The 17,594-nt window shown below is 40.4% G+C and overlaps 1 protein-coding gene across 4 annotated transcripts in view; it reads left to right on the top strand.

The window, feature by feature from the left end:
- Positions 1–17,594, top strand: part of LOC105454750 — a 255,227-nt gene that overhangs the window by 111,792 nt on the left and 125,841 nt on the right. The window lies entirely within an intron of this gene.

The raw sequence follows: 17,594 nt of genomic DNA, 5'->3' as shown, positions 1-17,594 counted from the left end.
AGCACCGCACACTGAGGAGTCCGAAGGGACGTTCAAGGATTATCAATCACAGAAGGCACTCCGATCCCGTCTTCGCGACGTACGAATGACAGCTCCGTTCGGTCTACATGCTACGAGTGACGTTCACGGTGGATGCGCTCCGTCTCCGTTTCGTTCGCCGATTCGCTGAGTCGTGACTCGATGCGAAGGACAGAGCGCTCGACGCAATCGAGGAGAAAGAGAGATGGACTTGAGAATGGGCGAGTCGAGACGAGACGAAAATGGGGGAGGCGTAGAGAACGAGGAACGGATAGAATGGGAAAGAATGCGCACAGTCGGGAAATAAAAAAAAAAATGAAAAAAGTCGAGGCTGGAAGATAAGAGACGGGATGATTAGAGAGACGTGTGTCGTTCATACGTCAGACGCCAACTGGTGGATGATGCAGATGGTACAAACGTCCCCCGGTCTCCCGTGAGACGACCGTGACGCGTCTCGCGGACGACTGTCGGCGTCGCGGCGCTTCGGCGTTGCACGTCACTCGCGGGTATCGGGTCTCTCCGTCTCTTCGTGCCCGGTCCTTCGGGTGCTCCGATCCGTCCAGGCGTCCCGGTCGTCCAGGTACGTGTTACGAGCCACGAAGAAGCGGCTTCCTCTGGCGGCGGTTGGCCGACGATGCCATCGTTAGAGAGTTAGCGCCGGGACGACCTCGCGACGCCGACGCCATGCGGCGTCGCTCTGCGCCCGGCTACGTCTAGGGACGAGCCACGTCAATGTTGTGTGGGTTTTCACCACCGCACACACGAATGCATGTACTCTTTGGATGCACGGGGGGGTATATAAAGTCGGGGTGGATATAGGGGCAACCGGGAGGGGCGGCTCTTGATAACGCGCAGGGTCGACCAACCCCTCTCGCTTCTCTCTCTCTTCCCCTTTCTAGCTCTACCTTCCTCCCTCTTGCCAAGCTTTCGCTCTTTGTCCTTTCCATCGCTCCGGAGCAACTTCTCTTTCTCTTTCACGCGTACCCTATTCATTTCTCGCTTTCTCTGCATCTGTCTCCCTTTCATGTTCATTGTCTCTGTTTCCTCCGTCACCTTCTGCTTCTCTCGGGATTGTTCCATCTTTTTCATTCTTATCTGAATCGATCAACCCTTCTCTGTCACCTTCTCTCTGTTACCTTCTCACTTACTCCGTTTATTTTTTACGCTTTCTTCATCCACCCTGCGGGGTCTCTATTCATCTCTCTTTCTCTCCTCTCTTTCTCCCTCTTTCTCTCGTATGTTTCTCTTTCCCTTTCTTTGTCTCTATCCCTTTCCCTTTGACTATCTTCTCATGATATCCTCTCTGTTTTTCGCGACGCTTAGTCCTACCGCTTTCTCGCCCTTCCTGCGAAGCGCGCTAGCGCCGATTTGATTTCGCCGCGTCTCTGTGTGTGCGCGATATCGTCTCGCTCCATAGTCTCCCCACCACTCGCTGACTCTTTGCGTGTGACAGCGAGTGAGCTTTACGCAACTCCCCGTAGTCCCCGTGGATCGGGAACGTGGTGTAACCTGGCGCCACCAGACGGTGTTCACTCAGAAACTCTTCGCCCCTGAATTCGTGACGTTTTTATTGGGCAACGCTCTGTTACGTGAAAGAGAGACAGATAGAAGGGGTACGAACGTATTGCGAGCTGCCCCTGCGGTTTCGTCTCACTTTTCTTCTTTCTCCGTCTCTCATTCGCGCCCGCGGGCGTCTCTTCAGCTTACTCTTTGTCTAGTGTGCAGGTAAGGTTACGACCTCGTGAGCTTGCTACAGAAACCCCGCGGTGGCGAAAATTATTAATTCGACGAGTAGTTCGTTCATAAATCGAGGGAAACGGGTCGCGTACGCCAAAGACGAATCTGTGAACATTTAAAGAACAGTGATTCAGATTTTTAGGTGCGAGCATTATCAATAGATTTGCATAGATGTTAAGAAATATTATGTAACATTTAATACGGAATAATATGAGATTGCATATGTGTATAAATAACACATAACAAATAAGAAATTTAGAAATACGAGAAGAGACAAGCTTTTTAAAAATAGAGTTAGTTTGAATATTCTATTGCTAGATTTATTATATAATAAGAAACTTGATAATAAATTTAAGATAATAATTTAATTAAAGATTGGAAGAGTAATGTGAATCAAAAATATAGAAAAATTTCCAAACATATATTGATCAAGCTCTATTCTACGAAAACGCGGACGAGTTCCATAGCTTTAAACTGAATATTGACCTTCATATAGAATACCTTGTTAGGTGCTGCCATCTGTACAGCACAATCCAAAACATTCGTTTATAGACTCCCATTGTTACACATATAATACATGTATATAGCGTATACACATTAAATCAGTATAAACGATGTTTGTGAGGAGTAATTTAGGTGAAGAAGCTAAGCGTTTCAATCATAGTCAATTAATATCTTGTTTACCATTCTTATGTATTAAACTGCAGTTTATTTAATTATAATGTTATAGATGAAATAATTAAACTTCTTTAAAGTTGCCTCGTTCTCATTTCTCATTTTTTTTTTTTTTAGATAAAAATCTTTTGTGACTTTTAATCATTTTTAGGATCGAAATAATGCTAAGGGAATTTAGAGACCAATGACATTCATCTTACTCATCGGGTTGCTATTTGCCTCTAATATCCTAGTATCAATATATTCAATCGTGCCTCCCAGAACCTGTTACATTCCTTTACGATATCTTATAAAAGAAAGTAAGAAAATTGATCAACATTTCAGAGAGGATTTTGATTATAAATAGCTTGATGGATTCTGTACTGTCTCTTTTTAACATTAAATTAATTAAAAATTATTAAATGGTTAACCAATGGCAAATTTATACTAGAAAAATTTTAATATAAAGAAACGTCTTTATTTTTATTTTTTTCTTTCGAAACTAGGTGTAATTAAAAGGAATCTTTAGTTTGCTTTAGTATTTTGAAATTATTAGAAAGGTGTGTGTGACACTTGTAATGTATAATATTTTCATATATATATATATTTTTATACATATATGAATTTAATAACATATTGTGAAATAATATACTTATTGACTCAAATTTTATTGAAGTGTTAACTTTAACAAAGTGTTCTACACGTGATATTATAGATCCACCAGAACGTGTAAACCGGGCAACATAAATGTTTCTTTTAATTCTTTCGTCTCATTAAGTTTATACTTTTCTCTGATTCTACGCCACTGTATCTCGCGACTGAAATCCTAATATATGCAAAGGAATTCCATGGTATCTAGTTAAGCGATACCACATAAAGAAGCACGGCTGTAGGACGCCACCATGAAAATCCGAACTTAATCGTCCGGATCCCGCGAAAAAAGAAACGAGAGCGAGGCCACCGACAGAAAACTCGATCCTCCCTCGAGGTTTTAACACAGCCTGCCAGAGGTTTGCGCCTTCGGGAGCCGATGTAGTCATAAGCGTACGTAGGTACACTAAAATCGGTGGCAATAACTTCGCACGCATCTCACGGTAAACCATCGTAAAACTGGAGAGCGAGAGGTAGAGCTCGAAGACATAAGCCGTCTGAGCGTAATGGAGTAAGGGCCCCGCGTCAGAATAATAGGTAATGGGATATATATATATCAACGCAGGTTTGATAATTATAATAATGACCACCGCGCACTCATAAGCAAACCGGCCAAAGGATCGTTCAGTGGAAAGGAGCAGTTAACCCACAAAGCATACACGTTATTACTTATTATCCGTGGCTTTTCTTCCAGCCGTGATACGACCACGAGAGGGATTATTACGCAATTACGACTGCAATTTCGGTCGCGTTTCGCGCGGATATAGATCTGTCCTCTTTTCCACACAGCAACGGTGAAGTCGACTGGTATATCCAAACGTAGCCTAGTGTCGCAAAATTTATATTCTACTGCTCGGTTGTATATACGCACATGTGCGCACATGTATGTGTATGTATGTATGTATGTGTATAGATTTATGTGACAATTCGATGATTATGCAATCGAAAGAAGTTGCTATTAAGAAATCATTATTGCCATGGGATAATTAATTTATTTATTGACCTTGGCTTATCAACATTATTTTTAAAATTGACAAAGTATTTTATTATCATTGATAATAACAAATATATTTACAGCTTTTATGTTTCCTTATAGATTGTTGCATTGTTAAATTTTGCTTTATTTTTATGAGCACTCTCATAAATTTTACAAATCTGTACAAATCTACCTGCAAAACTTCACTTGGGATATAATCGTTTTATTGAATATCATCCAATATCTCACTTCTTTTCGCACTCACTCTTTTGAATTATCTGGATATATATATTCACTGCACTCACTGCTCTAAATTTTATTATTCTATATGAAGAAGAGAGAATATTTCGCACGTCCTACGTATTTATTTTTATGTGATATTTATCTCTCTCTTTATAGAATATCGGTGATATTATCGAGTGAGAAATGATAATTCGATGCTCCTATCGAATCGTAAAATATATAAAAACTGAACAAATTAATTATTCCTACGACGCATCTCTAAATGGTGTGGGATTGTAACCGAAGAGAGTAAGGGAGACAACACAGGTTTAGCCTGGGCAGATCCGGTATCGCTCTGGTTCGAAGGGGGCGAAGCCTGCCTGAGGCAAGCTAGAGGCAGCCCAGCAGGCAGGTTCGCACAGATGTGCGGCGGCCATCATGAATGCCTGTAAAATATGTATTCTCGTGCGGCCCGGTTGGTAAGAGAACAGAAGGTGGGGAAGGGATGGCAGTGTAGCAGATGAGAAAGAGCTGGTAGGAGGAAGCGAAGTGGGGTTCGAGCGCTTCAAGCGAGGGAGAGGAAGAAAAACCATCGGAAAAGAGAAGGAGGGAAGGGAAGAGGGTTGGAACGGCGAGCGCATTCAGCTCGGTTGAGCAGGAGGGAGGGAGAGTACCGGGAAAGAGGGAGAAGCGTGAGGTGAACAAGCGAGAAAAGAGGCAGAGGGCGAATGAGTGAGAAAGATAGAAAGGGACGAGCGGGCAGTGTGCATGCATCGCAGTTTCATTTCACAGCGGAGTAGAGGCAAAAAAGGCGAGAAGGTATCGAGGGTACGCTACCCGGAATGGAGATGACCGGGGCGCATTATAATTGTCCCTTCGCGTCGCGATATCCACACATTCGGTGAAAGCATGAAAAGCATTTACTGTTGGAAACGCGTGGCGCTGATAATTCAGCGGCACCCCGGATTACCCTGCAGGAATAAATACGTGACGTTAGCGATGTCTAGGACGTTGAACGAATATTTGTATATTATACACAAGTTGCGCAGTGTATCACTGCAATGCGATCAGCATTATGCATAATTCGCACGCCAAAAGGAAGTAGAGAAGGAAGAAAAGATTAAATAACTGCTAGCGTCACGCAAATACATATATCTGCGAATGCATTGATTGACACAAGCATGAAGCATAATGCCTGTAAGCGTAGCATAGAAATATACATATTCGACATACGTGACAATCCTTGAAACCAAGTAATGCTGCAGAATTGGCATACTACAGAAACGCCGTCGCATTCAAGTGAAGATAAATGTCTCCGTGAGTAGGATGTTTCTGTAACAGACCGAGTAAGAATGAGAATAACTCAAAGAGAAACGATACATTATTTGAAACTCGAATGTGTTTACATAAACCGAAAATAGAATTATAATTTCTTTCTACATTTTCTAATCTGTCTCATCTTTTTTTTTCTTTTTTCTGTCTCTCTACAACCATGATGCTAACCTGATAAGATGTTATAATCTCTTAATTAACGAATCTCACGCAGATTTCTCCTGAGATATTTAACAATTATAGTTACTAATTTTAGCTTGCCAAACTAAGTGCTCTAATATTTAATCGATCTTTTTCGATTTTTTTCATTACAGATAATGCACATATACGATAGTTTACTTGCTTCTACAAATAGGCATTGTAAAAAGTATCTTACAAATAATATAAAATATTAGCCTCCTCGTTCCAACAGTTGTAAGATATTTCTTATCGAATTATGTGTATTTCAAAGCGTTAACAACATCAAATGAGATATACATAGACATACATACGTACACGAGATGTGACGCGATCTACGAGCAATACGCTTTAATTAGTGCCGGCGCGATCGCGCCGGATTTGACCGGGCGACGTATTTACGTGCAGGCATGAACGTCCGGACGGCAAAGAAATAAAAAAAGAATATTAAAAATAAAGGAAATATCCCCGTCAGCCGGCGTGCCAAACGAGTCGCGAGTGCGGCCGGCTCCGTGTAACATGTCCTACGACTTTACAACTTTGTGTAATGCCCGCGTCACCGCAACGATATTTACGATCGTCCGCGGGATTATAATATCTTATTTCTGCGTGACGCGTCTCGGATACGTATCCGGTTCTCCTAGAGCGCGCATGCGTGGGCCAGCGCAAAATATTTTTCAAAATTACGCGCGGTTATTCCGCCTGCCGTACCCGTACTGCATCGTACTTGCGCCGCACCGCATCGCGCTTGCGAGCACGTGCAACGCTTCAAAGGGATCGCTTGAACAGGACGATGCTCGTCTGTGGGACGTATCGATTTAACAGTATTGCTATCTTCCTTATTACCTCCGGTAAGGTAATCCGTTGATATCGCGCTGGATTCGAAGGGTGGGGTTTACAGCAGGGTGGCAAAGGAAAAGCTGGAGAAGGGGCGGTGAGGGAAGGCTGCAGAGAAGGAGGGGAGAAGATATCGGCAGGGAGTTAGGATGGGATATTCGAGAATCGAGCGAGACGATCTAGCGTCGTCGTTTCGCTTGCAAACTTAGATACGCACATACCAGAGCTCGGAAAAGAGAGAGAGAGAGAGAGAGAGGGAGAGAGTGACGCTCTCGAAGTGGGCTCGTTATTTACAGCTCACATGAATCACGGATACGCTGAGATAAAGCTAATGCAACGCTCGGATATTTGTTCACGGATTTTTTTTTCTACAACGAGCGACCGCCACTTAACTCTACTTAACGTAACTGCGTGTTTCACGATCGACGTGTAATCACTCATTGCACGCTATATGATCGTGTATGATAGTCGCCGGGAAAATACAGCGTTTCATTAAGATTACATGATGCATGATTTTATATTTTTATATTTCGCTATACAGCTGTTCGCAAGACTGCTGTCACTCGCGAGACGTAAATTATTATAAATGCATCGACATAAACGACAAGGATAAAATTATAATTTAAGAAAAGACGAATGACATATAAGATTACGTTTGAATTCTTAAATTATCATCACTTAAAGAAAGCCACAGTAGTTTTTTCTTGCTCCTGCTTCGGTAAGTTTCACGCTGATCCTTAATATCCGAATCCATTTGTTCGTCTTGTTTTGCCCGCCTCCGCATTATTTTTCCCTACTCGCCGCAACTAAAGGAATATATACGTTCCTCTTCACACGCTCTTCCACTTATAACCTTTATTCCAATAAAACTTCCCCGTACTGAAAGTGGAAAGGAGAGAGGGGAAGGCATCTGCTATACCCTGGACTGCGTACGCGGCTTCATAGGATGGTCACGGCGAATGGTCCATCCCCCGACACCTATACCCTCATCTTTATTTCTGCCGGCTTTCTGTGAATCCCTCCACCTCTCTCTATATTCCTTCTTCTCTTTTTCTCTCTCTCTCTCTCTCTCTCTCTCTCTCTCTTTCTCTCTTTCTCGATAGCTGACCCTTTGCACAAATAGTAATGCGTAAAACCATGGTTGCGATTATCTTGTGATATTATACATTACGAAAGTTTGAATCCAGTTAATGCACATCATTGTTCATATGCTTATTCTCAAATTTTTCCCTTGCGATAGAACCTAAGGGTAGATAGAACATAACGGATAATTTAGATGCAGACCGAAAATAGGAGTCTATTATTAGCGCTGATAAACATTATCGGGCGTAAACTCGAAAACCGAGACTTCCTTAAAGCCAACTGATGCGAGCAATAACACGTCTACAAGGAGGGTTTCGAAACGTCGCAGCAAGAGGGTAAAAGTAGAAGTAGAAAAATAGTGTAGAAACGAAAGAAGCATCACGCGTGAATGAAATATGAGCGGAATGCAACTTACGGTTGCAATGATAGAATTTTTAAAATACTTCAAATACTTCAGAGCTTATTAAATACGTGTGATGCAACTGTGGATGGAACCGGTCTATATTAATATCGACTTTTATTTGTTAATTAATTAGACGGAACGGAAAATCCAGAAGTAAATTATTGAAGAATACAGGCCTTTTCCTATTTTATTCAGCACTATCGAAACAGCTATTAATATTTCTCAAACGACTTCCTGTCAGACTTCCTAATTTATCGCTTAGTTTCTTTTTTGCTAATTGGCTATTATATAATATCAATATAATTAATTGGCTATTTCTATGGAATTGTATAAATTATAAAATTGGGTTTGCGTAATTTTTTGAACAAATTATTATCAACCGAATTTTATTTAATCAGTTTTTAACAATTTTAATAATATATTGTGTACACCTATTTTGCATCGACACTTTTCTAAATTAATTTCTTTATTATTTATTAACTAGGATATTGCACAAGTCATTTTAAAATTAATATATTCTTTGGTAAATTCTATGTTTGTCAGATGATGGTACTCGAGTTCATCGTTTCCTATTCGTGGCCGTTATCCGTGTCCTGAAATAGGCAGAGTTAAATACGATAAATAGCGGCGTTACACGAACTTGGAGCAGGACTTGCGTTCGGACTTTACGAAATATATCGAATGAAATCATCGCCGTTGTACTCGCGATAATGACAACGAAAACAATTCCGGCGCATTAAGATACGACGTTTTACGTTTTTGTTAAAAAGTTGGGACGCGCGGCGGCCGGTCGTCAACTTCTGATTTTAATTAAAACAGGAAGGAGAACGACTGGAATTGGAACGTCGGATTCCCTTTCTGGTTGAATCGAGGAACGATTACAGTCGACCTCTCGTTTCCCTCCTGTCCGCTTCGCCTCTTCCCTTCTCTTGGCGCTCTCACTTGGTTCTCTTCTCTTCTGCGCCTGTCTTTCTCCCCTGCTCTTAAGTTACCTACGCAGACAGAAATATTCACGAAGAGCCCCGCCTTGTGCCGCCATCATGCTCTCAACTGGCGCGCGATTATTAGGCACCGTAATGCGTATTTTCTGAAGTGACGTCGATCTTTTTTTCGGGACGCACGCTACGAGCGTTTATAGCAAATTTGTGAGAGATTCTGAAACGGCACGGCTTATCTCTACGGAGTGACAATTTGTTGTGAACTCTATTTTGCTTGTTAAAATTCGAATTCTCGTTGAAATTGAATTACTATCGAAACACGAGCCGAAAGCGTATATTATACATGTAACGTAAATGCTTAGGCGTAAGCGTACTTGTGGAATATTCGAACGATTTTATTCCATTTGTCAAAATTAAAATTTTTGATGGTTTCTCAGATACATTTTGAACAATATTAACACTAATTAATAATAACATAATCGTAAAATTCCTAAAATATTAAGAATAAAAGTTTGCTATGCTTTTGCAAAGGTACGATGCAAAAATATAAAGTATGTTATATGTATAATACACACACACACACATATATACAATCCTTGTGAGTGTGAAGAGAGAATCCAATTTTAATTTATTCGATCGCTATTTCTCACTTTGCTCGTTCTTCTCGTAATATCTGCAGATATTGATCGGCGCCGATAGAGGATCACTACGCACGTACATACATGCGCATACACGCCCGACCGGATTCCTGATGTTCTTTTTGCTCGTTCATTTTGGTTTCCCACAATCCACCCATAGGCGAAGATTATATTCCTCTTCCAGTATGAGCCAACTGAATTGTCCATTCTCCTCCAAGAAATCTTCGAAGTAGCTCGACTACGCTTCTCGACGATTTGCATATTTGGGTAGGTTAAATCTAAAAATGGCTCGGAATGCACGACCAGTGAGATTGGATAAACGCTGAATGGGTTCATGGCAATCTCATAGTAAAGAGATACACGCCAGCGCATGTATTGTTCTGCAACTGGAAATTCGACGACGAACGATCACGTTGTCACGGTCGTTCGTGTATCATTCTAATAATGACTTTCAATTAAGATCGATGAGATAATAGCGACTGCTGTATGAATGTCCATCGAGAAACGAAGTGCTAACAAGCTCCAAATATTTTGAATTAGAAGAATTATGCCTTTCATTGATTTTAAAGATTTAAATTTAATATAATAAATGTTTATATAATTTTTGATTGTAATCTTGTGCTTGCATAATTACTCAAGAAATATGTAATTTAAAAAACTTTCGAAGTCTAATGCGATGAGATTTTGTGTGCTACATGGCTAAGTTAGAAAAAAAAAAGACCGCGTAAGAATCTGCAGATGCATTTCACTGTTAGACATAGGATTTTCACAATTGCGCGCGTCGCGAAAGTTTTATGGATTCTTACTGATTCAATTTTGTCACGAACGGATTCGCATCGCTAAGAGTACCTCCGTTATCACCAATGTCATGGGAATTTTTACGGTCACTTTGCCCCATCTCCCGCGAATTGTCGTTGCTGCAGTTTGTACTGCATCTCTATTCGCGTTCAGTCGCCGAGAAGATTTCGCCGAGCGGGATCAAACATGGATGGAACTCGATATCGTTCCGGAAATAGTTCGCAAATACGACTAAATTTCGAAAGAAGCTAGTTGTGTAAAATCTTCGAAATTTGTGATTACCCAATTTAGCCTGTTAATACAAGTATCGATTGGAAGCTATTTTATTTGCGGGAAAATTTATTTAGCAACAATACAGCTGTTATATATTTTATGGATTACAAACATCCGTTGATACGATTTATTTTGTAGTATAACTTTTAAAACCTTACATACACATGTAGCACGCGTTTATTAATCGCGTCTCTTGATGGAATTCTATTAAAGATTTGAAATTGTTGAGATAGGTCGGCTTAAAGATAGGAAACTTTGGCATTAATTAAAACTTCACGAGAATCATGGCGAATTGAGTTTAATTTACTGGAAAATTCTGCTACAATTTGGAAACGGGCCAAAGAGCCTCAGATTCGAGATTATCAGCGGCGTCTCTCCAAGACGACGCGTCGCGGATTCTCTCTCTACGCGGCATAAATTATTATAAAACAAATGCCTATTCCGGCAGGAGTTAAATCACGTTAAAGTCCAATTCGTAGTCGTCGCGGTCGATCAGATTAACGATCATCGCACGTCTCGGATTCTCGTCTAGCGAGAATTTCCGTCGCGAGGTGTCCGACTGTAAATGTCATAGAAGAATTTATGACTGGGCTCCCTGACTTTTGACGATCGTTAAACTGTGCCTCACGACATTCCAGCTCCGTGTATTCTATTTGCTTGTCATTAGCGGGACTATATTTTTGACTTTTACTGATCGGAATTCGGCCGTGCCAATGTGGACCAATTGGAGATGTATACGCTCGCGAATTAATTATCTCAGCCTTCATTAGCGGAAACCGGATACTTTACTCAACGTTCACCCACAATTTATTTCGGGTCTGCGATGAATAGTTATTTTTATGCTTTAACGCAAATTTAGAATGGCGTCGTATATCAATTTGTCTGGAAACCCGCCGTATAAAAGTCATTTAAAAGAAAAAAGATACTCGATATATCTGGCACCTAAGCGATCGGAAGAGCGTTTGGTCACAGCTGCGAACAAAAGTTTCCCATTTGCGGAACCGTGCGCGAAACGTGCCGCTGGTAAGTTCCATCGGGAAAACTGCACTGCGTGTGCTGTAGAGGAATGTGAAACATCCGTGTCTCGAATCTCTCTAATTGAACTCCGCGGCGGGCGAGCCGCTTCCGCGTGTCATTTCACTTGCAAATTAAAACATCTAACGCCCGCTCGGAAACAAAGGGATAATTACGTTTACGTTATGCCCTCCGAGATCATGCGGAGGGATATCTTGGGGATTGTTTCGGGAAGGCGTATCGGGCATATCCTGGCGTTTATCTGTCAGCTGAGACTACGCACCGACGTGTTCGATGTCGTCCGTCCCGCTATCCGAGATCTTGATAGAAGTAACGAGGATGGCGAGCGAAAAAGAGACAGGAGAGATCACTAAACGAAAGAGAGAGAGAGAGAGATTCGTAGAGATCCTCGAGAAACTTTCGAACTAAATGAGCTCTGTTCAGGCGTATATTTCGCCGACGAGATTCTCCATTTTCCATTCTCGGCTACGCGATAGCAAAAGTTGAAAATGGCTGGCCATTGCGAGCATCCTGCGCGCTTTTAACCAGGCTTCGACCTTCTACTCGCTCCCACCCGCTTCTATATACATGTGTATATATATATATATATGTATATATTATATATATATATATACATATATATATATACGCGTACGCGACTACCATCCCCTTCTCTCCGTGCGATACATCCGCGTTTGCGCGCGTGAGCACGAGCGTGTACTCTATGTAAACGAAATGTACGCCAAGTAAAAAGGCGGGCAAACTTCACAGAGAGAGGCACCCCGACACACGCTTTTACCTACCGACTCGATGTAACCCGGTTCATTTCCCGTCCACTTTATATGCAGACGATCCTCTGTCTCTTTCCCTCTTTCGTTTCCTTCCTCTCTCCCCCCTCCTCTCTTTCTCTCTCTTTCACACAGTCTCTTCCCTTTCTTCTTGGTCTCTTCTTTCTTCTACTGCCTATATGTATATTCCCTTGTACTTGAAGCTAACTACTACGCGAGAGGTGAGCTAGCGTCATCTTCGCCCTTCGTGCCCCTTACTACGGAACTCCCGTTCCTTTGTTTAATCTCGCGCTCGAATCTCCACAAGAGCGTTAGAGGCTTCTTCCCGACGCTTCCTCTTTGTCCGGCTATTACAATGCTGTTATTATTGCGACCAGCAGGCATTTCAGACGCGTCTGGATCGCCCAGTGCAACGTCTATTACATACCACATCCGTTTTTTTTTTGTTTTTTCTCCTCTCTGCTATTACGTGACATATTACGTTGGTCTGATACGTATCTTGATTTTGCGTGTAGATGGCCTCTCTCTCTCTCTCTTTTCCCTTTCGCGACACTTTCTTATATCATTTGCATACTCCCCCGTCTCACGATAACTCGTAAGCAAGATAAGACATGTCGCATTTTCCTATTCCTGTCTGTAACTCGAGTCACCGAGACTTAATTCTATTGTTTATTGTTGCACTGTTTGTACATGAAAGACACAAGACTTTTAAAATATTTTCTCTGTGTTCAACAGATTCTAACATAAATTAACGCCGCCTCGCGTTTTTAGAAGAGATATTTATCCTGGCAATATCAGACATTTAATAATTTTAATCATACGCAACTTGTGTATATATGTATATTTTAAAATAATAGGAGAGTTTTGATTAAAAGTGATACATATATATAGTTTTAATTAAAAGTGATGTACACTTATTAACACTGAAGTATTACAAGTATAGTACAATCGCTTAAGTGAACGTAATTATACGTATAAACATCAATAGTAATTTGCAGTAACAATGAAACTAATTTTCATTTGTCTCTCACTTAGAAGTAGAAATGTGAATAGAGAGAAAGAGCAAGGGAAAAAGAGAAAGACAAGACCATTCTTCGGAAAGTCCACCATGTTGCATGCCAGCAGCCGAGTGCCATCACACCCGACTATACGCTCGAGTTTCTTAATGTAATTTTCCTTTTTTGCCTCCATTCGCTTTACGAGCGAAACTTTTACCTCCTCTCTTTTCCGGAACCGTGTCTTTCCTCGTGCCCTCTGCATCGCCCCCACTTTTCCAATGCCGTTCTTCTCTCTATCACTCTGTGGCCGATCTCGGAACATCTCGTTTCTCTCATTCTTTCCCTCCCTTTCTCTCACTTCTTTTTTAGGCGTTCGAGCGGCCGTTCGCACGAGTTTGCAAACTTTCATGATTTCACGTTGCTTCCATCCTTCCTTTATGCTTCGCTTGCCCCCTCTTTCTTGTCACGAAGTTCAGTTTCGTCTGTGGGGTGAAATCTGTAGCGTCGTTACGTGTCTAATTTACAAGTTAAGAGATTGCAACTGAGATAAGTCATTATAATATAGTCTCATAATTCATAGGTGCGCCATGCTGTATCGTTCATCGACATGTATAAAACTGAAACTTGCTGGAGGTGTCTCTATTCTATCTAATAACAAATTCATCAATATTAAACTGTATGTGAAAGATTTTCAGAGACGCGTGCACTTGTAACATTTTTATACGTTTTTAAATAAAATCTTCTAAGATTATTGTTATCAAACTAGCAGAAACATCGGAAACTGGTTTCTATATTTATTGGTTTGATCTGGAGATTTTACGAGCGAGGAACTGCTATAAATGCTGTATTAATACGTGGTTCATTAGATGACGTCATTTTACGACGTATGCTGCTATTTTAGTAAGCAATAACTGAAGGATGCGTCTTTTGATGATAGAGGAACTTTTCAGCCGAATGTAACGCATACTGTATTTCATACATAGAAATGAGATTTTGAAAAATAAATGATGTCACTGTTATTTTTAAAATCGTCAAATTGCATCTAATAAATGTACCTATAGCGCTTCTTATTTAATTATCGACATTCTTCAGAAAAGACAACCACTTCCTGAGCGTATTTACTATGAAAATAGAAAAATTTCTTTCATATCATTATTCAACTGCGATTATTTAAATAGGAATTTTGTGAAAATAAGATTTACAAAAATAAGAATCAAATTAATCTTGGTATTTAATACATTATATAGAAAATATTTTTGTAATGTCACGCATTTTACATGTAGATAGATTCAATGATATAAGGCAAGACATTTACAAATTACTACATAACAATATGCAAATGAAAATGATTTGCTGCTTGATTCTAGAAGGTAATCAAATTATTCTTTTTGATGGAACCACTTGATTTATGCTTATATTAGCAAGGACACACTCCTGCAATAATCCATATTCAACAAAGCGCTGTGTGTATATGTATTACGGCTAATTCGTCCGTTGAATTTTCACCTTGAATACTTCCACTCCTACTCATCGTTTACCTCCATCATCGCGTGGCAAATGGACGGAATAAATGTCCCGGCAAGGATGGTTAAGCCATGTCTCATAAGGCGTTTAATCGCCTCGTCTCGGTCGAATATACGCACTTCATAACTATGCTTTTTCAGTAATAAGCTTCTAAATTTTGTTCTCCCCCCATCTCGCTGATTGGAGCAGCCAGATTCATCGTGGTTATACGCGTCAAAGTTAATTTCTGCGGGGGATTTTTTTCCCGAACGCGCGGTCCAGCGAATTGCACGACCCTTCGTACTTTTTTCGCACCCGAGCCTTCCTGAGCGATTGAGTTAAGTGTCTCGACAAAGATAACCAGGGGGGTCTAAGCTATACGAGGGGTGAGGCACCTCGAGGATCCCGGTGTAATCCTTATTATTATGAGAATCCCATATTCGAGCCACGATTCGAGGGATATAGCCGCTCCCTAGGCTGGAACGCCCTCCCGGTCGCGTGTGCTAATTGCTGAAATGTTATTTACGATTCCAGCCGTCGCGACGCTCGACTGGCGCACACGTTTCTAGAATGGGAATGCGGTTAACCAATCCTTAGACGTCGAACACGCTTTATGACGCTTCCACTTGAAATCGCGAGACTCGATCCGGTGAATATGCCCTACGCAGGCGTGCAACGAATTCACCAGTTCAATACTCGTATAATCTCTATGATGTAATTTCGCTTAATATCGTTTGATGCAGAAATTCATGAAAATATATAATCCGATTTTTCAAAGCGTCACTAATGTGAAAAAGTCTAGGCATCGATCTAGGCATTATTTGATTTAAATATTTATAGAATAATTATAAAATGTTATTACAGTTCTTGATTATGCTTTGCTGGTATTTGTGATTAAAAAATCTCTCAGTCTGTCATACGAATAATGAAGCTTATCTAGCTTATTTATATACATATATTGTGCAAATATAGTAGCAAATTCTATTTTATTGATCTAAATTATTTTTCGTAATGGTTATATTCATTTTTCTTGAACTAAATGGAGAAATTGGAAAACTTCTCATAATGTATAAGTGAAACAAAGCCTGAAGCACGAAATTTCCATTTAGCTTCACACAGATTCGAACGTTAATTGCTAACTATTCTTTACGATGCTGAGCGCGGTAGCGTTAGTAAAGTCGCACGTTTCTGGAATGGGAATGCGGTTTGCTGGTTACCCGGGCGACGAACACGGTTTATTACGTTTGCATGCGAAATTGTGCATTCTCCGCAGTTCTGAGTCAAGCAATTGGTACTCCAGTTGCGAGTAACAGTTATAACGTCGTTCCGCTGACGTTCGAATGGCGATATATTCCTGGTATGACGACGAAACGATCCAATAATATTTTAATTTTTATAATGTTGACTACGCACGGGCTACTGATTGCCTATTTATTCTATAAAAATCAAGAACACGCGTAATATTACGGTTGGTAAAAATAATACAGGAACAAAGATTTACTGTGTGATCGAAGATTTATTTAAAAATTTTAGTTTTATAGTGAGATATATAAAATGTTATTTTTTGCTAAATTTTTTATAGCGAGATATATAAAATGTATTTTTTTTTGCTAAATAAAATATACTTTATAAGTAAGAGTAAATCGCACTAGAAAATTACAGGCTAAAGGCCTACGAAAGGCCGGTAATGGCGCTTGAGAGAAGACGGGTAATGACAGGTAAGTGTTTGCACAACAGGTATCATAAGCAACTGCTATTGTTATATTGCTCCTAATTGCACTTACCGCGCCGTAAAAGAAATTGTACGGAGGCCGATTGTTTCCATGAAGAAATTTCCCTTTTGAAGAAATTTCATTACTATATTGGCTGCAGATCCGGAAAGCTACATACAGTACAATATTTTTAGTGTAGATTGTTTTGCCACGATGCTACACAATTTATCAACAATAATAAATAATATATTAATTAATAATAATACTTGTGCGAAATTTACGAATCGATATACTTTTAATTATGTGAGGGAAATTGTTTCTTTAGTTGTATCCTATAATCAACGAATATCAGAAATGTTTGCTGTCGGAGCACTTCTATCTGCATTTACATATATATATATTTGTCATGATTGTATAGTCACATTTAATTTACGCTAGTAATACACATATTTCTGAATGTTTAATGATGCTAATAACACAATTCCGAATATACGGGTAACCTGAAGAGAACAGACATGTCTATTGTGCGTACATTGTAATTATAATTGCATGGACATACGAGACAAAAGCTAGCATCAAACGTTCTTCCAATTTACGTCGTCTAAGTGTGTCATCGAGGATCAGCATGCGGGTATCTTCAAACGATTTATAACACTTTATACGTCGGGTTATAATCACGTAAGAAGCCTATTCTGCGACTCGAACACCCGTTGAATTGCAGTTGTAGAAAAAAAAAGACAAAGGGTACAGCTAGTTAAACGCTCGACGGTTGAAGCGATATTATTTACGGCACTTGCGCGCGAGTGACAAAAGTGACCGGGATCATCAATCCGTTCACACGT

The sequence above is a fragment of the Wasmannia auropunctata genome, unplaced genomic scaffold, assembly GCF_000956235.1.
Source record: "Wasmannia auropunctata unplaced genomic scaffold, wasmannia.A_1.0 LD335976.1, whole genome shotgun sequence".
Taxonomy (NCBI): Eukaryota; Metazoa; Arthropoda; class Insecta; order Hymenoptera; family Formicidae; genus Wasmannia; species Wasmannia auropunctata.
Note: the sequence above shows the minus strand (reverse complement) of the source record. Positions and strands in the feature narration are given on the sequence as shown.